This window comes from Falco biarmicus, chromosome 6 (assembly GCF_023638135.1).
Source record: "Falco biarmicus isolate bFalBia1 chromosome 6, bFalBia1.pri, whole genome shotgun sequence".
In the NCBI taxonomy this organism is placed as follows: domain Eukaryota; kingdom Metazoa; phylum Chordata; class Aves; order Falconiformes; family Falconidae; genus Falco; species Falco biarmicus.
Window position 1 is genome coordinate 60,674,288 of NC_079293.1, and position 23,734 is coordinate 60,698,021.

At 39.0% G+C, this 23,734-nt stretch overlaps 1 long non-coding RNA gene across 5 annotated transcripts in view; it reads right to left on the minus strand.

The window, feature by feature from the left end:
• The window catches only part of LOC130151877 (uncharacterized), a 73,704-nt gene that overhangs the window by 2,725 nt on the left and 47,245 nt on the right, over positions 1-23,734 (minus strand). For 2 of the 5 annotated variants that reach the window (XR_008822778.1, XR_008822777.1), the window contains exons 1-4: positions 12,525-12,752; positions 5,794-5,915; positions 3,017-5,135; positions 997-1,088 (exon numbers count right to left, since the gene is read on the minus strand). This is a non-coding gene — a long non-coding RNA (uncharacterized LOC130151877). Of the gene's footprint in view, positions 1-996; positions 1,089-2,276; positions 2,338-3,016; positions 5,136-5,793; positions 5,916-12,524; positions 12,753-23,734 lie in introns of those variants that run through there. The other 3 variants (XR_008822781.1, XR_008822780.1, XR_008822779.1) reach the window with 3 other exon arrangements.

The following is a 23,734-nucleotide window of genomic DNA, read 5'->3' on the forward strand; positions in this document are numbered from 1 at the left end:
GGAATGTCTGGAAAATAGATAATTTCAAGGTAATACATAAGGTGTCCACAATCTGCCGGGGACCATTCTTTTAGTGCTGCTTTGTCACACAAGAAGGTATCTATTGCTCCTTTGGATGATCCCAAGGTTTTTGGCTTGAGCCTAGTGCCTGGTAGGGTATTTCATATTTTTATTATTCTCAGCTAGAAAAATTGCTTCCTAACTTCCTTTTTTGTATCTGTTGATACTCAATTTACATCATCAGTATGGGCTGGAGAAAACAGTTCTGACTGGTGTTCTGTGCCACTTAAATTTATATTGGCTTGTATTACATATGTCATTACTGCTTTTCTAAGCTCCACTATTTTTTTCTTAGGTCCTTTTAGCCCTAAAATCAATTTATTTCCCCTGAAAAAATGAAAAAAAGCCCTACTCTCCATGTAGCAATAAGTTCATTGATCTAAGTATGAGTCAGCAAAAGATGAAATTAAGAATTATTATTTATGATTTAGACTAGATGTGATCTAAAAATTGTACTAAGAATTTATATACTTGTTCTTTAGAAGGGCTGTGATCCGTATCCCCAGTGCTACAAACGTTAGGAGTCTTGTAGAAATTTGTATGTATGAATAATTCTATATGCAAGAGTATGCCATAGAATTTGCTGGAAATACACATTCATGTGTAAAGTTAATAGAGCTACTCAGGAATGTAAATTTACTTATATGCATCATTAGTTGCAGGCCAGGAAGATAATGCTACATATTCCAGTCCATATAATGACAATTTGCTCATCTAGTACATGCTGTATACTTCAGTACAGTATATCTGGGTTACTTTTGACAAGAATAGGAATATTAATCATAATTAGTCAGCACAGAATTAACAAGTCTTACAAGAAACATTAGTTTCTGTTGCTCTGAATTTCGTGCTTGATTATATCATAAAACAGTTACTGCCTCAACAGAGACTTAGATTTTTATCGAACTAGCTCCTCTAAAAACAAATACAACTCACCTTCCTACAGTAAATCCTGATGAATTCAGCAAGATACACACACAATAAGCTTCTGGAAGACAGAAATGGTCCCTTACTATACATCTGAGGACCTGCCAGTGCAAGAAAGCTACCTATTAATGGAGTCTACAGTAAAAATGATAGGCAATAAAAAGGAAAAAATATGATAGCTATATAAGTTGCTCATGAAACAAAACAATTTAAATGAGAATTATTTCTCATTGTAAGTACAGGAATATATTTTTTTTCTCTGAATCTATATATGTATATAGAGACAGAGGGATGCATATTCTCACTTTAAAATACCTTGTATTAAATACTGTGTATAAAGTCCAAGACAATTCACTTCCTGCAAGGTTAACATTTTATACCTCAATTCATGGCACCCATTTCTGCATTTAATGAGCAAAGCTCACGGAGCTAAAAATAGCTCCTTTCATTGCTTATTAACTCCATTTAACTAAATACGAGCAACCTCATTTTCCATTCCAGACAAAAGATATGGGTATTTAGCACCTCTGGAAGAGGGAGAGGGAGCCCAATTCTTCTTGAATTAATGTATGCATATTTTTAATATGTACCATGCATGTAAAGCACATCTACTGACTTTGAGAAAAGTTGGGGATATTCAATATGAAGAAATCTGACCATGCTTACACACTATTCAGTGTAAGAAATCAGGAATGTCTGCCTGGAAATCTATTAGCTCAAATAGGTTTTTATACATGCCTCTTTTGACCTAAGGATGAACCCTTCAATAATTGTTTTGTTTTCTTTTCTTTTATAAGCTATCTTGCTAGTAGTTGAATACTACCTTACTTATGTCCCAGGAGAACACTATACCAACTTAGCTGAGTGTTGTTTTAAAGCTAAAGTGATGAGGGAAATCCAGTAGCCTTAACCTTTATTCTAACCCTCACTTAATTTCAACTGCCTAGGGTCAAATGAAAGTAGAGATTATAAAATGTAGCAATGATCTTATAGACTCTGAAGTAACATGACTTTTGTAATTAAAGTGGTATTACTGTGCAGTGATCCGGCTTTATTTTACACTCCAGAATAGCCTCTAAGCTTGCGATACCAACTCTGTTCTTTTGGCACACAAGCACAAATATTTCTGCAGTTTGCCAGGTTTATCAGGTGAGACTGAGAAACATCTGCAATGCACTGGTTTTGTAGCCTTAGCAAATGGTTGCTGTTGGTAAGATGTGCAACATATGCCTGTTTAATGATTCACTCCTCAATTTCAGCTTTCTGGGAATGCTGTAAATTTTACTCACCAGCCCACAGACCAAATCCTGCCTCATGAGCAACAGGTACACACAGTCAAGCAGCATGAATCTGCCAGAGGTGCAAAGAACGAGTCAGCTTTTTTGGAGCCAATCCATAATGCTGGATTCCAAGACTTAGGTTATGCTGCACCATGCCATATCTCCCCTGATTTAAGCCACTGCCATAACATTTGCCCACATGTGATAATTCCAACACGTTTGTCACTCAGCCTTATCACTCAACACATTTCTCAGTGAACTTCCCTAATGGACAATATCCTTCTCTCCTAGTAATATTTCATTATTCACTTTGTAAGCATATCCATTGCTGGGCAATTGCTGCACCATTTCATTCCTATTTGGTTAGGAAATGTCAGAAGCAAACCTCAAGTACAGCTAACTAGAAAACAATTTCTTCATGAGGCCCAAAAAGCCTTGGAAACTCCAGCCAGCTGTAAAGGGTAAAACATGATTTGCTCAACTGGATAGTATTTCTGCCAGTGTTGGATGTGCTACAGTCAAACATCAACGGCTACAATAGTAAAATATTTATTTTAACTAAATGAATAGATAAATGTAGCAAAAGGTCTTGAAGTCTAATCTTTTCCACTGCACAAGTGGGAGGTGGGAAAACAGTGCAGACCGGTACACGAAAGACAGCACAAAACAGTAATCACACTAGTTAGCAGTAACTCATTTGGAAAATGCAAAAACAGGCAGTGCACATCAATGGTAATTTAAATACTTACAGTTTGAAGGATGCAGGAGGTTGTGGACATCCATGCTAGGAAGATCTGCAGACCCATGAACACTGGGAACATCTACTGGCACTGTTGGAAAGAGACACTCATACACAGAGAGGACACCATTAAAAGTCATTTTCCAGTTCAATAGCTCTACTGTGGGGATGAAAGCCAAAGATGTACCAGAGCTGGATGTGTTTCTTTCTGTAGAGCACTGCACTCTGCTGCACAGACATACCTTGTGCAGCATTTGATAAATCATATCTGAGCTGTAGTTGATCAACCCTTGGGACTGCAAGACACTAATGTCCCAACAGGCTTTCTGAAGGACAAAGGCAGTAAAGATAATGCCATCACTTAGGTATTAGGAAATCAAACACACATGGATGCCTTTCATAGGTGTGTGTCTAGAGGATGGCTGTCCATCTAGATGAGGTTCTTCCTTGCAACCCATACACTGACCAGTGTCTTTCGCCTTGGGGAGCCTTACACTCTCCTTAGGAGCAATTTAGAGCAAGACAGACCCCTTGTTCCCAGATGACCTCTCTATGGAAGCAAGTATCTTAGAGTCAATCTGTTCAGACCAGACACCAGTACAATCTCCAGGCAAGAGATGCTGCAAACACTGCCCTGCAAGCCAAACTCCATGGCTGGCAACACAGGGTAAGAGGTAAGTCAGAAGGAGACATAAGTGAATACTCATAAGGCTGAAACACATCTTCTGCTTAAGAAAACCTTTTCTCCTTCCCAGCATCTCAGCTCTGAGTCATGTTGCCGTGACACAGTGTATGGCTTGCTCAAAATGCTCTTTCCTCACTTCGTATCTTTGAAGCAACGGGGTTGGAGGTGACCATAATTATTCACCAGAGCTGGTGTTTTGCACATTTAGAGCTGGCTTTGAATAGTTGCAAATTCTTGTGAATATGTCATGCTTATTTCCTCTAGAAAAGCCTGTTAACTATAAACACAGTCTGTAAATATACATTACACGCAGAGACAAACTACCGAAAGAAAGGAGAGCACAACAGCTAACAAGCTTTAGGACAAAAATCATTTACAGAAACATGAACTATCATTTGAACAACAGTACCTTAATGCATTTCATTAATAGCTAAGAAAATCTGGCAACCACTTAAGCTCCAACTCTATCACCTTGATTACTATGGCCACTAGCCTCTCTCATTTTCCAGTTTACAAGGGAGACACTGGTGTCCTAGCCATCCTGACATATTTCCCTGTTGAATGCTGTTTTAAAATAAAGTGCTGGGATTCCTGTCAGCCCCAGCTCCAAGTCCCCCACCAGTGCCTCCCTGGCTCCTGCACCTGACTCCCGGCTGCCCAGCAGAGCATGACATTTGCCTTCCCATACTTAGCTGGGGAGAAGACAGGAGGAAAAGCAAAACACCAGCAGCCTTTTGTCTGTGCAGATCCCAGTTACAGTCCCTGTGGATGGCCTGCAACTCCTCAGAGGTTTTATGTGAACCCTGGATATGACAAAGGGCAAGAGAGGGGAACTCACAACAAAGCAGCATGAATAATTCTGGAGGAAGTCAGAAGTCTAAGAATAAAGACTAAGCAATAGAAAACAGAAGGGAGGAGAATATTAATTAAATTTAAAGCAGGTTTCTGGTGCACCAACGAGTCACTGTTCAGTTATGTCATTGTAATTGATGGCAATAAACCCACTATTATCCCCACCTACAAAATAAAAGCAAGATTGAATTCTTCAGTCTAAAGATGCAGTCATGCAGATAGAGGCCAGTAAAGACTAGGAGGACACAGGGTGAAGTAAGAACAGCAAAGATCCAAGATGAAATATCCATGAGAAATAGGTTTGAATGCAGAAGGCGTCCAAAAAGGAGGAGGAATATAGGATGATCTCTTTCACTTGGACTCTAACCCCAAGACAGCCCCTGCTCTGCCCCCTGCACTGAGACTGTGTTGTGTAATCTCTTATATACCGCACACCGTGCTGAAAAAAGCCAGTGGTCCCAAGACATGGGAGTGGAGTGCAAGCCTTTATACAATTCATGAGGAGTGTCTTCATGTTTTTTCTATAGCACAGAGGAATGAGGATGCAGTTCTTCTCCTTGCAGATAACCACTTGCATGTCCTTTGCAGAAAACTGAGGAAGGAAAAGATAAAACCTGTCAGTATATTCAAGCATCTTGCTCAAATATAAAGGTTGAATGAGGTAGCATCTGCTCACTGCCCCACTGCAGGCAGCAACCAGTTCTTGCTGTCTTTTTTACCAGGCTCAGCCTGACAGGACATCCTGGACTGCACGTACCAGGCATGTGGTTCTGCTGACTCCAGAAAGTCCCCATTCAATCTCATATCTACAAAATTCTCACAGACTTCTCCTTCCGTATGCCTTGTATTATCTCCTACTAAAGCTCTGCTTTAAATAAATGCACTACTATGAGCAACTGAATTTAGAAAGTGACTATAAAACCCCCCAAAGATTTTACTTAAGGCAAAATCATTAGCTTACTAAAAGCATTAGAGGTGACCTCTGACATAAAATGTAATGTGGCACTAAAAGGGTTAGTATATAAAGATACATTCAAATCCAACGCATGATAATAATTCAGAAATTGGCAGTCATGTTCCAAACCTCTTGTGCAGAATATAGCTATTATTTCTGTGGCTATCTCTTTAAGAAGGTGAGTTAGAGAAGTAGGAGATCTCTCAAGAGAAGTTATAATAAATCTTTACTGACTTGTCTTTTAAGCAGGAAGAAAAAAATCCACCTATGAAAAGACTTTAAGGCAAAATGTTACCTGACTTTAGATTCAAACTTCTTATTTATTAGAAGAGATGTACAGTTGTCTCCAGGTGCTTCATGTTACTTGTTCTGAGCAGAGGAAGTAGTGATGTTACTCCAGGGGAAATATTTTTCACTCTGGAAAATAAGATCACTCTGTTGATCTTAAAATATAATGTAGTATAAATACACAAAGTCGTGTCAATCAGACAGGTACTATTCTAAGATATAAATCACGCATTCATGATACACGTACAGAGTAGTGCCATGCAGGCATTGAAAAGACAATCTGATGAGCAGTATCTGATTTGCAATAGATAAGTTCAATTCATTACGATTCCTCTTTGGGAACTGAGGTGTCAGCATCTACACTGAACCCCTGAAAGGGAGCAAGATTTTCCTGGTTTGGTTTGCTTTATGTTGTTGCACTAAGCTCTTTTGTTGTTACTGTAAGCTTTTTTGTTGTTACAGTAAGCTCTTTGGGGTTTTGTTTTATAACTAGCTCCTTCAACCTTCCAGAACAAAGACAATTTTTATGCAGAAACACATGATCAACTTACATAGCAAAATAGAAAACTCAAGATTTACTGCATTTGTTTCTAAACGTATTCCAGGAAATTGTCTGGAGAACTTTGATCTCTAACAGGTCTGTTGGTTTTGCTAATAAAAAAATCAAACATAGAAACAAAATACACAGCAGCTGAGATTCCAAGACTCCACAGATTTTTAAATATACCTGTCATTTCAGTCATCACTGAAAATTATCTCCCAAAATTATAGGCACCCATATAGGAACTACTAGAAGCTTTGTGTCCAGAACAGGAGTTGAAACACTCACGGAAAATCCACCAGTACAAAGGAAATGGGATAAAAGCTGTTTCCTAGTCACACATAAAATCCATAGCCAAAATAATAAAATACTTTCCCACCAGTCACATGGAAACTAAGCCTTCTATTAATTTTTCTATACCACTGACAGGCCCAAGATGGAATTTTCCACTTCGTAACAGTAGGGTTGAACAAAGAACTGATACAAACTGGTCCTAGAAAACAAAATGACACTGCAGCTTTCCAGTGAACAGAAATAAAAGACCAGATGCTGATCCCAGGCAGATGATGCAGGCATGCACAGTAGCAGGTTTCTGAAGAGCACAGCAACTTCCGCCAGGTACTGAAGAGTAGGTTTTACCAAAATGGCCAACAACACCCAAGGTCCCAAGTGAACCACCTACCAGGAAAGCTGTACTTACAGTTCCACCTTGCTAGAAGGTGTAACTTCACTGTCATTTAAAAGGAAAGGAGCCAGGGACATAGAAAGGGAGCTCTGCTTCCTTAGAGGTGAAGACTGATGAATTTAGGCAAGAGACAGACCTGAAATTGCTTTCTGTGAGATTAAGAAACTCATTTTATAAAGTAAATCATGATTTATTCTATTCCTGACTAATAACCAGGTGCCTTAGTGTGCTGAATAAGACTCTGGTCTGCATCTACTTGAATACTTGCCCAAGACAAGTTTTTTTCCAATAACAAGTATAAGTCATCCCAAGGAAATTACAACTCTACATTGGCAATTTAATAGATTCATCTCATATAAAACTTAGAATCTTTCAAGCCTCTTGTTCAGTTCATCCCGTGCTTTTGGGTTCACATACTTGAGTAGAAAAATAATGGAGGAATGGGAAACTGTAAATACCTTTGAATGTTATTAAAAGTTATTTGAGTAAAAACATATAAAACATGCAAATCAATAAAGGCAAATGCAAACCATTACCCTAACATAGGAACAATCATGTGCATAATTATGAAATAGAGAATTGCCATCTAAACAGAAACACTGTCAAAATGGGCCTACAGCATTAGAAGGTTTAGGAACTGCCCAGAGTCAACATTATCATTTCACTACCCTGTCAGACCGCTTATTTGTAAAAAGGAGCTTCTTTTATTCAAGCCTCCCACACACCTCAGAAAGGCTATGGCTCAGCCAACACATCATTGTGTCCTTTTGCCTACCAAACTCAAGAAAGAAATTAATCAGAAAGTGTCCAAAGACAACAACAAAACAAAATAAAGCAAACAAACAAAAAAACCCAACAAGAACAAAAAAAGTAAAAATAAAAAGTGGAGAAAATAGATCCCTGAAGAAAAAAAGGAAAAGCTGAAGTTCAGTTTACTGAGTCAGGGATTAAAAAAGACACGGTAACAATTTTCAGATATTTAGAAGATAAACGTTCTTTCTATACACAGGTTAAAGGAAAGTAAATAATGGGTTTAAATTAAGAAAAGAAGATGTAAGGTAAACACAAGGAGGGGAAAATATCTGTAATTAGAAGGATAACTAGGCAATAGAATAGAGGAGCACTTAGGAAGGTGACTGACCCACTTGACTGGGATTCTTTTAAGAACAGAGTATGCAAACATCTATGAGAAAGGCTCTCAGTATAACTGAATCTGTCTCAATAAAAGGACAGACTACAGGACCTCTGAAGGACCCTTCTAGTCATATTTATCATGATTATATCATTTTACAGTTTGGGGACACAGCTTTCACATTTTTAATGTAATAGAGTCATTGGAGATAAGCAACTGTTATACATAGGGATGGATCATATACTCCCTGTTCTTGGAAGGATTAGCTGTTATTTGCGAGAAACATGAGTCAAATAAATCTTCTCTTAAAGTGAGTGAAAGCAGTGGTTGCTACTGCCCACAAAGCCAGCTACACACATAACACTGGTCAGAAATTGAGCTATGTGGAGGAACAAACAGGCATATTCACTGTGGACATACTGCAGACTGAGCGATCTGATCGCTGCTTGCAGAAGCTATTACACAACCAAAGCCTAAAATGTCAGAATGCCAGATCCATAAACACAGAGGGTGGCAGGAGGTCTCACTGGCAGGGACGCATTTATGGAGTCCAGAAACAAAATTAAGAGCTTTTCTAACAGAAAGCAGGCTGTAAAAGAGGCAGAAAGGGGCGGGGAGAAGGAAAGCTCAGATTATTAAGCAAGGAAACTACTTTCTCTTACCCAGTTCTACTGTACTAGGAGGACCAGAGTTTTGTAAATTACTATTCTATCAAGAAATCACCTGACCTTCCCTCCCCCTTACAAAAACCAAAACCTTCAAGAGTCCAAATACAGCCAAAGGAGTTACGTTAAAAGAACCTATCATATATATATAGAAAACAAACATGAAAAAAACTGGCTGCAAAGCTGATATTGGAGCAAAGCTCTCCATTTGTCTCAGAAGTCAAACACATGATTTTAAGGAAAACAGGAGCTCTGTATTTAGCTTCAATTCATTCAGGTTAATAAGGTCATGTTGAGTTTAACTGAATGCAAACATGCATTTAAAATTAGACCTATACTTATATTTTTTACTCAGTCATCATATAATGGGTGAAAATGGGCTTGGAAATATATCTTAACCTCACTATTTTTCTGTCAGCTATTTGGTTTTTTAATGTCTCAAACAATGCAGTAGGCCAATATTTATATTCCTTGCTGAATCAGGACCTAAATAGGCTTTTTTCTTTACAATCAAGTTCTATTTGTGTGTTAGCAATTCACTTCTGAAGGGTTAAGTCCATATATAAATCTGCAAAGACTTAATTGTGTTATTCTGAAATGAAAGAGACTGAAAGCAGGAAAAAAACTGAACTGCAGGAAGAGAACATTTGTACAAAGAGTGATGTGTTCACCACAGTTTTTTTAATCTCATTTTCTGATATTTCAGACAGTTTGAACAAGTGATTTCATTGCTTATGACCCAGCTTCTTTTCCTGTTAATCCTCCACCAAAAATATAATGCTTTCTTGTGTCAGTTGAGATCCCTGCCATGCAAATGAACATAAATGTTACAAAGTCATCATTAAGACCACACTTAAAGAGCAACAGCGAAAGTAAAAAAGAGCTACAAAGAAAATTCCTATTAAAAAAAAAAAACACAACAAAAACATTTGGACAACTGGATATCCTGGGTATCTCCCTTTTCACTTCAGTAAATCAGGATTCAAATATAACTCATTTATTCTAACGCAATACAGAATCACTTAGTTTGAATCAATAGGGTTATTATCAATTTACATGAATGTAAGGAAGATCAGAATTTCGCTTTTATGTATCCATTTGTTTTTGCTAGGTATTACTAATGGCCCCTGTTGCACAATTTGATATTTCATCCATTTTACTGAATGAGGAATTTAGAGAGAAGCAAAGGTTTTGGTGAGGAAAATAATTTTTTAAAATTTGAGTCTTGGGTGTTCAAAAAGAAGAAAGAAACTTTTATTTGTGTGGTTCCTGGAGATGACTTCTACTATTAGGCAGCACACCTGTCTTTCCTAAAAGCAAGTTAATTCCCTTGAGAGCAAAGCTATGGTCTTCCCATCATTTCCCACATTCCCTCATCATAACTGCAGAAAGACCATTTTCAAATTATCAAACAGCAGCACCACAGCGGGCAGTGTACTGTGCCAGAATGATTGTTTGAAGGAAAAAGTACCACCATCACTGTAACCTGGCTGAATTTCATATTATGACAATAATAACAGTATGGATATCTTGGTGAGGCAGATCCAAAAGTATAAAATCTAAAAAAAAAAAAAAAAGAAAATAACCACAACACTTAGGATTATGTCCAAAACAATATAAATATCACTGAGCAGATTTTCCGCTTTCCATATGCAGTGTTTTTAGAATACTGTTCTCTAGTGATTTTTTTAAAGCTTCATCCTGGAGTTATTCTGTAGAAAAAGAATGAAATAGGTCTTCAAGTGTATCCTTTAAGTCATCCTTTCTGACAACTTAAAGACAGCTTTGAACCAAACTTGGAAGGCAACTGCAGTGAGACATGAGTTTCATCAGAAGTCATATATGAATTCATATATTCATCATATATGACAATAGTCAGTGCAGTGTAGAGAGGGAGAGGCCAAAATCAAATTTAGGATGGAAAACTGATTAGGAGGAGCTGGGTGAAATGTTGGTAGTAGCAGGTAGAAGGGAGTAATGAGGAAAAATCATAAGCAGTGCTGCTCAGAGGAAGCAAAGGAGTAGGAAATGGAGGAAGCAGTACTTCAGAGTGAGGAGTGGGATGGAGTAAGCCCACATCCCCTGCCATGGTCTAATACTGTGGGGAAACTAAGAAAAAAGTTGTAAAAGCAATTAGGTAACCTTCCAACCAACAGAGTTCAGATCTCAGACCCACAAAGCAGCAGACAGGAGATGATGGAGGGGGCTGACCTCTTTGTTTTGAATAAGGGTGAAGGAACTTCTGGAGAATGCAAGAGAAGGAAACCAGCTGAGCACAAGGCAAAGGGAGGAAATGCAAGAGCACTGCAATGGTGGCAGTGATGAGAGGGAAAGGGAAGCCGCAGGAAGAAAAAGGAGCTAGAGGGGAAAGGAGCAGGGAAATGCAGGGGACAGAATATGGTGAGTTGTAGACAAGCACAGCTGCAAATAAACCAAGTGAGTACAGCTGTAAGAAAAATTTGCTCAGCTCCCCTCCAGGAAAATGGCAAGTATTGCCTTCCACCCACACATACATCCCCGCTAGGACAAAATGGCGTGTGTAGCATCACAAGGACAACACGCTCTTCCACAGCCATCAAAGACTGCACAGAAATTTCTGCAGAATAAGTGCTTTCAAAGCAGACTTAGCAGTTCATACATTTAAGCTGATCTTGACTTTATTTAGCATTTCCATAGTGCTCAGCATATTCAAATCACAGTGCAACACTGCTCACTTTGCAATGGCAGGCGCAAGGCAAGTAGGGTCTGCTGTGAAGAGCACAGAGCACTGACTGGCTTATGCTGCAGCTCTGAACAAGAAGCACATTATGTGAGCCCCAGCTCTTTATGTTTACTTTAAATGCACTTAAATTCACTTTAAATGCAAGTCCAGCTATCACCTTTTTGATGAATGGATAAGCCTTTATTTTTGCATAATCGACGTGTCCATTTACTTTAGTTTAAGCAACTGTAATGCTAAAAAAGCACCTCCCACTGAAAGCATTTGCCACTCCCATCACAACATTTTGTCCTCAGAAATGGCACCAAGCTTTTTTAGCAGTGCTGGGAGTCCTCCACTTGCTCCTGTCTCAGGCCACTACCTAACTTTTCTTATTGGACAAAGCTGTCTTCATAAAGCTAATATCCTGCAGCATGTCACTCTATTCATTTTGGTGTCCTTTATCTTTTTTATTACCTACCTACCGATTTTTCTGCCGAGACCTTTTCATGATTGATCTGTTACAACTTTATTAGAAACTGTTCACTTACAGAAGGTTGGGGGGTGAGGGGGGGTTTGTCACATTTACTCCCAATGTAATTAAACTGACAGCAGTGGCTTTATCCCAAGAGAAAAATTGGCTGTGTACATTCACAGTAAATAATGAATTCTAAAATTACTCAGTTGTTTCCATACCTCTTGTTTCTCCTTTAGAGAGTTAAGGTCTATATCAAGCCATGCATCCTGGTCTTGTACACATCTTTTAGTATCAGGAGATATCAACAATAATTACATCAGGATCTATGAGTTAATTTTATTTAAAATATTCTGATCATTAATCTAGATCAGACATGGTTTTGAATCACAGGTAGGTTGAATTGCTGGCATAGTAGCTATGCAAGAAACGTTTGTTAGCTAAATCCCTTATCTGCATTTCCTTCATTAAATGTTGTTACAAAGGCAACAAAAATCATAGGAATGTGAAGTCACTTATAATTACAGTCTTTCTATACTTACCTTATCACACATTTCACTCTTCTGTTTCTTCTGTACTGTGGGGGGGTCTTGCCACCTCCCTTTGTTATCTCCAGTCCATGAGAAGTTGGTTTATTACACCATTTCAGAATTAAATAATATGTTTTCCTCTAACTCATGTGTTGTGTTCAGCTCCTCAACCTTTTATTGTGTCCTGTCTGTTCTTCATAATCACTGTTCTCTTTTCCTTTCTGGAAATGAGCCATGACTCTGCCCAGCTTTGAATCTTCAAACCGGTTTCCACCTGAAAGTCTAAATAAACACTGCCAATTCTTCTTCATTGTATTATTTAATGCTAGGGCTCGCCCCTGGGATTTTTCTGAGCGAAATGACTCCATGTCTATATTTTTTTTACAAATGTGAGCTGTGAGAGGACAAATTTGAAAGGACAAAGGGAACTCTTTATCCTTCATAGCAGCAAGAAAATTCAGGCAGTTATAAAGTCTGACTGGTTGCAAATATTTAAGGAATATTGTATCCATTTAATAGGCAGATCTAGGTACCCATCTCCTAGGTACAGGCACTTGGAGATAGTATGGATAAATTTTAGGGCATACATCACATTTTCTGTGGGCATCAGCTATGTAAATAGGGAAAAACTCTAGCAATGGAAGAACTTAACCAGGAAAATAATCTGAGATGACCACGGGCACAGCAAAAATCAGTGTTACGCTGGATTGCAGTGCTGCAGCACCCAATCCACATCATATCACGCTATGAAAATGTTCTTTTTGTCACCGTAAGCTGGTCAGTCCTTCACTGACATCACCAAGTAATGGTGAGCAGTCAGCAGGCACCTCTGCTCACTTTAAACTGTTGCTCCTGTGACTTTACTAATCTAGCTAAAACCAGATGATACAAAGCTTTCACGGCCTCCAAAGGCACTGTATGGATGTGAAAACCCAACACAAAAATGTCAGCAGTAAGACTGTTTTGGTTTATGCCAGTTTGTGTTTATAAGGTGCCAAGGAAACTAAGTGTTGTGGTTATAAAAAGTGTCATGCAAAGTGTCCTCTAAAGTCTGCAGCTGGGAAAAATGCAGAAAGGCAAAGCATCTGCTGCAAAATTATTTCCTAAAAGGCAACTCAGGAAACATAATGATGTAAAATTTTCTAGTTTAGGCAATGTCCATGCAAATAGAATGGGAATAACCCTTTATGGTCATCATGAACTAAATTGTGGAAGTGCTTATCAAAAACGTAAACCCATCAAACTCTGCATAAAGTATGGCTCACATACAGCAAGCCCAGTTCTCAGGTAAACAGTGGTGGTGAATCACTGCAGGCAGACCAGAGGTTAAACTTCCTAACACAAGCCACCTTCCTAACACAAGCCACCTTCCAACTAACTCTGAGGAACACCGGTAAAATGCAACATCTGTTTGTAAGTAATTTGCCCGGGGCGGGGGGGGGGGGGGGGGGGCGGGGAATGCAGTTCAGGGAATAAATAAGTACTCAGATGCAAATGCTATGCCTAGTTATTCCTTTGCCTCATGACTTGCTTTTGTCACACATGCTCAAAATACTTTGTTTTTAATATTTCTAGCCCCTGGGGAAAGACATATTATGTTTCATTTCCTTCCCTTTTGCTCAACTGTACATCCACATTTAGGGTTCTGCTTCTGCTTCATCTGTATCTTCCAGCAAGTTGTTACTATTTTTTAAAATGGGAAAGCCTGGGGGACAGGGAAATTGTGCCAGGACCTATATTCTGTTAACACAGGTTCTGTAAACTTGCAGGTATATAGCACAGCAGATTGTTGACATCTTCACTGCACCCTTCCAACAGAAAAAATGAATTAATCCTTTTTATCCCTTAGAAACCATCCACAGAGTGTTGCAATCTGCAGTCTCATCTTCCACACTGGGGATCTTTTCTTCGCTATCTGGATTAGGGAGAGATACAATGTACCCATCTGTTTAAATGTGGTTCTGATTAATATGCTGTCAGCCACCTTGAAAACACTCAGATATTAACTCGCTAATGTGCAGCTTGAACTAACTAATGAGTGCATTTACACACTCGTGCAAGTGTGTCCATAGGCGTGAGTCGATATGTGCGTGCAAGTGTGTGTGCCAACAAGGGATTCTCATGCGTGTGCCAACAAGGGATTGTCACATACGGCACAGCAGAGGAGGCACCGACCGTCAGGTGAACCAGGAGGGAGTCCCCCTGGGTCACACTTCAACTTGTGTTCCTCTGGAGCCACAACAGCAGCAGCAGTAATTCTCTGTGATGAGGTTTTAGATTTGTCATGTCTGCACCCACTGATGTAGAAATTATGAAAGTGGCACCAGGAGCAATGATGGAAGGATAATTAAAAAATAATTAACAAGAATAATTTCCAAGGGGCCAAGGGACAAAAGCTTTTATTTCATCAGCTGGTGTAACTGATTAAATAGGTACACGATACTGCTGCAAAAATATCCCTTTTTTAAAATTGAGAGGAGGGAAGGTGTAGAGGGGATAATTACCAATTACTTTCTTTCTTTTGTTCTTTTGTCAGACTAACTAACTTGCATGACTAAGTAGTTTACTCCAAGACAAGCAGTTAACAAATCACCTACCCAGACTCTGAAGAGTAGCTCTGGCAGCCCAATGGTATCTGATGGAGAACACAGCTCCACAGATAAAAAGGAAAGAGAAGCAGCAGAACAATAGACTCTCTGCACTTCAATGCCACTGGGTGGGGGGGTCTGATGGGGGGAGGGGAGGAAGCCTTACTCCATCTCCCATCAGCTATCACACTGCTCCTCTCATCTGAAATTATTTATTGCTTCATAAAAGAGGAGGAGAAAAATTTTGTGATTCGTTTTTGTTTCTGAAAATAAGATTACACCCTATCTCTAAGAATACACACCATAAGACTTGCTTTCAGCCAGTCACATCTTCCTAGCTGCTGATTGTCTTCCCCCAGCAGCGGCAGCGTTCCACCTTATCTAGTAGTTTCCTGCTGCTGGTCAAGGTTGCTGCAATGTATGTAGTACCAGAAGACTGTCCAGTTGAGAATAAATCCCACAATAAGAGAATAAATCCCAGTGACCTCATGCATTCCTCTAAAAATAATCCAGCATCTTTCATTTGAGCATTTTAGCTCTTGTACCTTCTCTCTTGCAAGTCTTGTGGCCACCACTGCAGTTCCTGCATGTGGGTGGGAGCCTGCTGCCAACCTTATCATGACCAGGACCTGCTTCTTCTGGCTTAGATTAAGAATCAAGAGAGCAGATTGTTTCCAGGGTAGTTTCAAGCCCTAAATCTGCTGCCTTCCCTTGAAGGTACATTGACCTCTGGTTCCAGGCAGCTCCCTGTTCTTGACACTCCCTTGTATCTGGCCCCTGCTAGAAATGTGATCGAAATGATACCAATAGCAAAATGATTCACAGTAGCCTAAAACATAAAACAAGCCTGAGAAGAAGCCTTCTGTTATTAAAATACCTCACAAAGAAAGAACTGAAATCCCAGGTCAGCATCTGACCTGCAGATTTCATGCCAGATTTCCAAGCCAGTACAGCATGAACACATTTCTGGGAAGCATCCAAGCCTTTGAATACTTTTCTAGACCTTTCAAGTTCACCAAGCATTAATGACTGTATGAAAAATGCAAATTAAGTACCATATGTGAATGCAGAATTAAAGCCTTATAGAGAACAATGTGGGAATATACATTCCAGATGCATTTCTGCTTGGAAGCTAAAAGAAGAGCAGCTTTCAAGATTTTGCCAGGTTCCCCCATTGTAATTCTCTCCTCTCTTTTGAACGACTCTCTATGTAAATGATGACAGGGCAGTTAAGCACAGTGATTGTTAAATGCTTCCTACTGTTCAGTGCAGTTTTTATCAGAGGTTTTCAAATTCAGTATCTTTATCTGTACTGCCTTTCAGTCAGTGCTAAGTGCCTGCTTCTCACCAGTCCTAACAAATATCTCTTCTGTAAGTTTGATCTTCCTGCTGTCACAAGAATTATACATTGTAAAAGCCAAGCTTCTAGCGGGGGAGAAGTGGATCCGTGCCAGATGCATACTAATTTCTTGTACTCAGTCCTGTTTTCTTCAGTTCAGGGAGCAGAAGCAAGTTACGTGGCACTGCACCAAGGGCCAAGGTCTTGCCTACACGAGGCTGGACAGTCTTACAATCACAGCGACGTTCCCCCGGTGCCCCCACAATACAGAACATTCCAATGAAACATATTACCAGCAAGTACTCAGGAGTGATCACATCACTCCTGCAGATTGCACTTGGCCAAGCAAGGTTAATTGACGTATTAGTCTCTATACACATAGGCTTTGCAGTGACAAGCATTTCCAAAAGAGAACATGACGTTCCAGAAGTCCTTATTCTCCACATAAGCTGTGCTGTTTTCAAGATATCAAATTTCTTTTTTTTTTTCTAATCACCATTCTTCTCCACACAACGGAAATTCTCATATCATTTGTGTCACCTCTGATAACGCGTAGCCCAAAAGGAGATGGCACGAATGCTGCCGTGACAGGGGACACCATTAAACTCCAACTAAGACTCGCCCAGAGCAAATCTATTCCATACCCCGCTTACAAACATGCAAAACTCTTCACATTAGTACCCTGCCAGAATAAATCGGAGTTCAGAGATGTTAGGAAAAAATGGAACACTGACAAATATCAGCAGGCACTACAAAGCCATTTTCTGAAGCAAAGCTCAAAAGTCATCCCTTCATTCATATGCATATATGAAATTCCCTGAAGTGTACAGTACTTTGGCAGAGGCTTGCACAGTGCTATCTCCCCTAGCACACGGCACTCCTGCTCTTCCTCAGAACCTGGAGCAGGCTACAGGTACATTTAGCTTCTTTACCTCCTATCACCCCTTCAGTCTGAAAATCCACATATGTATCAGAAAAATACCAAGAGCTGCTTACTCAAAAAAATTTTCAAGACTACACTTCCTGTAGTTCTCTGCCCAGTAAAATCTACCAAAATGTAGCTCAAATAACCTATGGAGCTGGCTGGTGCAGATGGAATGTCTCAGCTGCTGATGCAGCACTTGCAAGTAATGGTGGAGTATCTACAAACATCTTGTGAAACACCAGTCAGTTAACTTTCAGGCTCACTGGCACCACACACTGAAGAGGGAGCTTCTGGCTATGGTAGATTTCTAAACACAGGTGGGCATGTTGTAACTTGTACTAAGTTAACTAAAAATAGATTTGAACTCTCTGTAAAAAATGGAATATTATGCCACTTTTATAATCAAATGTTTCTGAAATATTGGAATACTTTCATTTGATATTTTCAAAAACACCAAAGTTTTTACTTCTTCCTTTAAAAACCTGAAAATTTTGCTAAAATATTTTTGATTAAAACAACAACAAAACCAGCATTTAATTCTGCTCCAAATTAAACTTTTCAGGGAGGGAGGGGTATCAAACAAGACATGACACAGAATACTTTCCATGGTTTTGATTCTGTCTCTGAAAAACTGTGTGTTGTTACCAAAAATCATAACAAGGAAAACTCCCCAAACGAAACGATAGTTCAGAAAGCCTGCCCGGCACTGCAATAAACCAATGTCAGCTTTCTAAACCATCATTTGGTTTGGAAAGTTTTCCTGGTTATGATTTTCAGTAACAGAATTTGGTGACCCAGATGGGACACGCTCTCTGGAATCTCAATGGACCAGAAGAATTGTGAGGACTCCAAGCGTGCACCGGAGTATTTGTGGGGAGGCCCTCTGATTTCCTGGCCAAGTAAGTTTCTGGGACAGTTCTCTGGGATATTAACAACATTGGTCATAAATACTTAGGTTGCTTACAAACAGGTTGTATTGGAGAGTGGGTTATAGTTCCCCTGGTATGTCTGAGTTATATATGCATTGTTAAGCTATCAGTGTTGTGGGTAGGAGTCCTACCAGTGGGCTGCAGTCCCACTGGGACATTTGAAGTACACAGCTGTGTAAGTCTGTTTGCTATTACAGGGTCTCCTAGGGTCCGGATTTTGGGTATTGGTAAATTGAAACTTTGTTGGTTATTGTTTACCAGATTTTGTCTCTATTGGATTTTGTTTGCTGGATTTTTTCTGTTGGACTTTTTTAAGTATTGGGTATTTGTGATTTTAAAAACTTTCTAACATGGGAACTGGATATTCTACTGGGGAGCGGGGCAGGGGGTGTGAGTGGTATGGGGTGCAGGCAGTTCTTAAGAGTTCTCCATTGGGCTGTATATTAAGATATTGGAGCAGGTTTGGGGGTGACCCTTTCACTCAGAAAAAAATTGGTAGAATATTGTAATCACTCATAGCTCTTGTATACCTTAGATGATCAGGAGAGATGGCCTAAGAACAGAAGTAAGAATTATAATACAATATTGTAAATAATGTTGTTTTGTATATGCAAAGGAAAATGAATACCCATATTTGGATCTGTTTTTTTTTTTTGCCTTGAGAAATTATCATGAAATGAGAAAGAAATATAAATTGATTATATTTGACTCTGATGTATCGATGATGATGGAGTATGATAAGAAATTGCCTCAGTTTTGTTCTGCTTGTAGTATTGGGAAAAGGTGTTTGAAAATGAAGAACGAAGAAGAGGATGTGCAATTGATGGTTTCAGGATAGTGTTGTTGATGATAGGGAGAGATTTTTGCCTAAGGAAAAAGAATGGTGTTGGAGAAAGCTAGGGAAGAGAATGAGAGGATAAATGACTTTTACTGCTTTGTTTGGGGGGCAGTCAACACCAGATATAAGAAGAAAGTTGTAAAAAGTAGATGGCATGTCTGAAACGTCGATATCTGAGTTGATAGAAATTGCTTATAAGGTTTATCATAACAGAGAGGAATTGGAGGGGGGGGGGAAGATAAACAGAAAGAAAAAGAAACAAAATGCTGCAATTTTGGCAGCTGCATTTATCCAAGCCCAAACCTCATCTTGGGGAAGAGGTTTCCCAAGAGGATGAGAGTGGGGAAGAGGACAAAGAACAGGAGGAAATAGAAAGAATAAAATTCCTCTGGGGAAGTATCAGTGCATGATTTGCAAGGAAAAATGACACTGGAAAAATGAATGTCCAAAGAAACAGTCAATTAATAAGGATACCCGTGTCTGCATTCATTCCAGAGGCAGACCTGCTTAAGATTGGTACGGAAGATTCAGGCTGACGGGGAGTGGGGGTGAGCTTAGAGGCATCTCCAGCAGATCCCCTGGTGCCAGTAAAGCTGGAGAATTAAACTATAGGTTTCTTGATAGATACAGGAGCAACTATTCTATAGTAACTAGTTGTAAGGGGCTTCTCAGTAAATTTAATATGCCAGTTGTTGGGATTAATGGAAAGAGACAATTCAAGCTATTTTTGAAACTAATGGAATATCAGATTGGAGATGAGTCCTTGTATATGCCAGAATGCCCTATACCTCTCTTAGGCTGGGATTTACTTTGTAAACTACAGGCCCAAATAATGTGAATAATGTGGGGGGGGTTTAAAATTCCATTCAGTTGCATATCCCACCAGAAAACACTCGGAAGGCACAAATATATGTGCTGCAAGGGGAACAATGAAGTGAACCAGAAATCTAAGAAATCCCGGATGCTGTATTTCTGTTGATATGGGCTACTGAAGTATTGGGAGAAGCTAACACCACACTGATAAAGGTAGAATTAAAACAAAACTCCAAATTAGTAAACAAAAAACAAAACAAAAAAAAAAAACAGAAAGAAAGAAAGAAGGAAAGAAGGAAAGAAGGAAAGAAGGAAAGAAGGAAAGAAAGAAAGAAAGGAAGAAAGGAAGAAAGGAAGAAAGGAAGAAAGGAAGAAAGAAAGGAAAGAAAGAAAGAAAGAAAGAAAGAAAGAAAGAAAGAAAGAAAGAAAGAAAGAAAGAAAGAAAGAAAGAAGGAAAGAAAGAAGGAAAGAAAGAAAGAAAGAAGCAAAACTGTAACCTGTGAAAATGGGAGCAAAAATTGGTTTAGAGACCTGGATTTGTACTACATGCTGTGATCTCAGTGCTGGAACAACAAGGACATCACTGGTTATCACCTAGTAGAATGATCCAGTGTCAAGCAGCATTATTGAAACTGAACAATGTAAGTTTAAAAGTAACAACCTCTTTGAATCCTGGTACTTTATTACTGGTATCTGATGATATAAATGCAGAGCACGAGTGTGTACTAACTATTGAATAGGTCTTTTCCAGTAGGCCACATCTGAAGGATATTCCATTGGAAAATCTAGAGTGGGCTCTTCATGCTGGAGAACGACAGTCTGGATATGCATTGGTGACTTTGGAGTATTGAATCAGAACCCTAGCCATCAAATAATTCAGCACAAAACGCTGAATTAATTGCCCTTTCTAGAGCTTTGACATTGTCACAGGATAAACAAGTCAATATGTATACTGGCTCTAAATATGCTTTTAGAGTGACACATGCACATGGGGCAATGTGGAAAGAAAGAGAACTCACAAGGGTCACCTGTTAAGCACGGATCAGAAATATTGAAATTATTAGAAGTGGTTCAGAAACCTAAGGAGTTGGCTGTAATTCATTGTAAGGCTCACCGGCCTGGGCATACTGAAATCATTCAAGGGGATTGTAAGGCAGATGAAATAGCGAAGAGAACGGCCAATAAAACAATGGGAGCCGTGATTCCTCAAAATGTAATGAGAACTGAAGAGCCCAAATATAATAAAAAGGAGAATGAATTCACTAAGATGTTAAAATGTATAAGGACTTCAGACAGATGATGGGTAATATCTACTGGACAATGTTTATTAACAGCTCTCATAATGTAGAAGTTGCTACAGCAGACACACGAAGGAGTTTACATGGGAGCAGATGCTATAATCACAAGCGTTAGGAGATATAGGGCCAAAGATGCAAAGCTATGCTGATCAAATAGTAAACCGACATGTAATATGTTGTAAATTATTCTAAAGTGGAATTAAGATCTCCCCACTTGGAGAGGTACAAAAAGGGAATATTCCAGGAGAATACTGACAGATTGATTTTTCTGAATTACCAAAATGCAATAATTATAAATTTATTTTGGTACTGGTAGATATCTTTTCGTAATGGCCTGAAGCTTTCCCATGTTAAACCAATTGAGCTCAAGGTAACAAATAAATTATTTAATGAGATTATGCAAAGATTTGTAATTCCAAGTGGGATCTAACCGAACAGAAGCCCACACTTTATAGCAGAAGTAATACAGACAATTTCTGCCCTTTAAGGAATAAAATGGGATTTACATACACCTTGGAAATCCCAGTCTAGTGGGAAAGGAGAAAGGATCTTTAAAAAAAGTTAGCTAAATTGTGTCAAGAAACTAATTTAAAATGGATAGATGTTTTACCTACCACTTTAATGAGAATTAGAATCACCTCAAAAGTTAGGAAAAGGTAAGCCTGTTTGAGGTATTATATGGAAGACCTTATGCTGTAAATTTAATAGGAACGGAAGACCAAACTTGTATTTCTGGCGATTGGGTGTTCACTGAATATATATTGTCTTTGGGAAAGACTCTTTCCTCATTGTACAGAGGTATATTCAACAGAGAGCACCTGTACCATTGGATGTGCTGGTACATTCTTTCCAACCCAGAGATCAAGTGTATCAGAGAATGTGGTCAGACAAACAGTTGAAAGAGAAGTGAAAAGGACCTTTCCAGATTTTACTCACCACCTACACTGCTGTCAAGCTTGAAGGAATCATTCCATGGATACATCACAGCAGAGTTAAGCCAGCCAATTCACCAGAATGGACGGTTAAGCAGGAAGGACCTTTATGCTTGAAACTAACTCAAGATTCATAAAGTTCTAGGTTCAGTCTCTTGCAATACTGCCAAGCAGCATGAAAGTTAATGACTAAAATAAGACCCTATATAGAATTGGATTGTACACAGGGGGGGTTGAGTTTGTTAACATGATTTCTTCCTAGATACTTGTTTAAACATGCTTTACTGATATATAGAATTTTGCCTGTTATGTGGTATGATAAATTCTCAAATTTGGTGGGATCAAGAGGACTCTTAGACACAGAATACTCATTTGAAAATTGTGGAAATATCAACAAAGGTTGTTAATAAGACTGAGTGTTGGGTATGTACCCATTTCCCTGAATAAACTCATAAAGGAATTCCTCTAGCTGATATCACTATTCTGTTCAGGACTAATTGGAATAACTTGTGGGTGAGACCAAAATACACTAATTGGAATGTGACTGACCTCCAAACCTGGACAATATTGAATCCACGCTTGTCCATTGTGAAGTGTGCTACTACAAATAAAACCAAGACACACACAAATAGAGATGAGGTATCTCTGGGGCACTATCCACATTGTGATTGGTCAAAGCAGCCGATGAATTCCTCAGAATTAACTACGAGTAAGTACTGGAATGTTCCATTAGGTACGTGGCAGTGTAGCACGAAAATCTTTACCACCAAGATGGTCAGGCACTTGTACATTGGGAGTGATTTTTCCCAATATGATTATAGCTGAGAAACTGGATGATAATCTGTGGTTAAGAACTTATCGGGAGAGATATAGGGAGGGTCAAAATCCCATTATTTAAAGACCCACTGGATTTCATTCTTTTGCTAGGTGGTTTATTCCTTACTTAGCAGTTGCTGAACTGGAAAAGGCAATGATACATATATATGCAGTAATGGAAGGGACAGCCAGCAACACTGAAGATGCCATAAAGGCTTTGCAGGAAGAAGTTTCAGAAATAGCTCATATAGCTGTGCATAACTGAATGGTATTAGACTTGATGCTGGCATCTCAAGGCAGAGTTTGTACTACTGTTAATGTACTGGTTGTTGTGTGTATGTGCATCAAATTGGAAGAATTTCTACCCACTTACAAGAGATTTGGAAACATACTAAAATCTTGCATGAGATCCAGAAAAATTATATTCTTAGGGATTTCAAGCAGTTTGGAACTGGCTAATGTCCTGGTTTCCTGTTTCACACCTATGGATTAAAAAGTTAATTGTAATTATTGTACTCATGATTGTTATATTTGTATGCTTGTATGTTATATTACACTGTATCGTGAAGGGTTGTATTGCTTCAATTAAGAGTTCAGAGGGAATGAGACTTATTTGATATATGAATATATACAAATAAGTCACAAAGGGCTGAATTGTTGCTTAAACTCCTGAATTGCTGAATTCTGATTTGGTTAAACAAGAATGTGCACAAAGTTAGGTCCAGTTGACCTAACCCTCTCAGA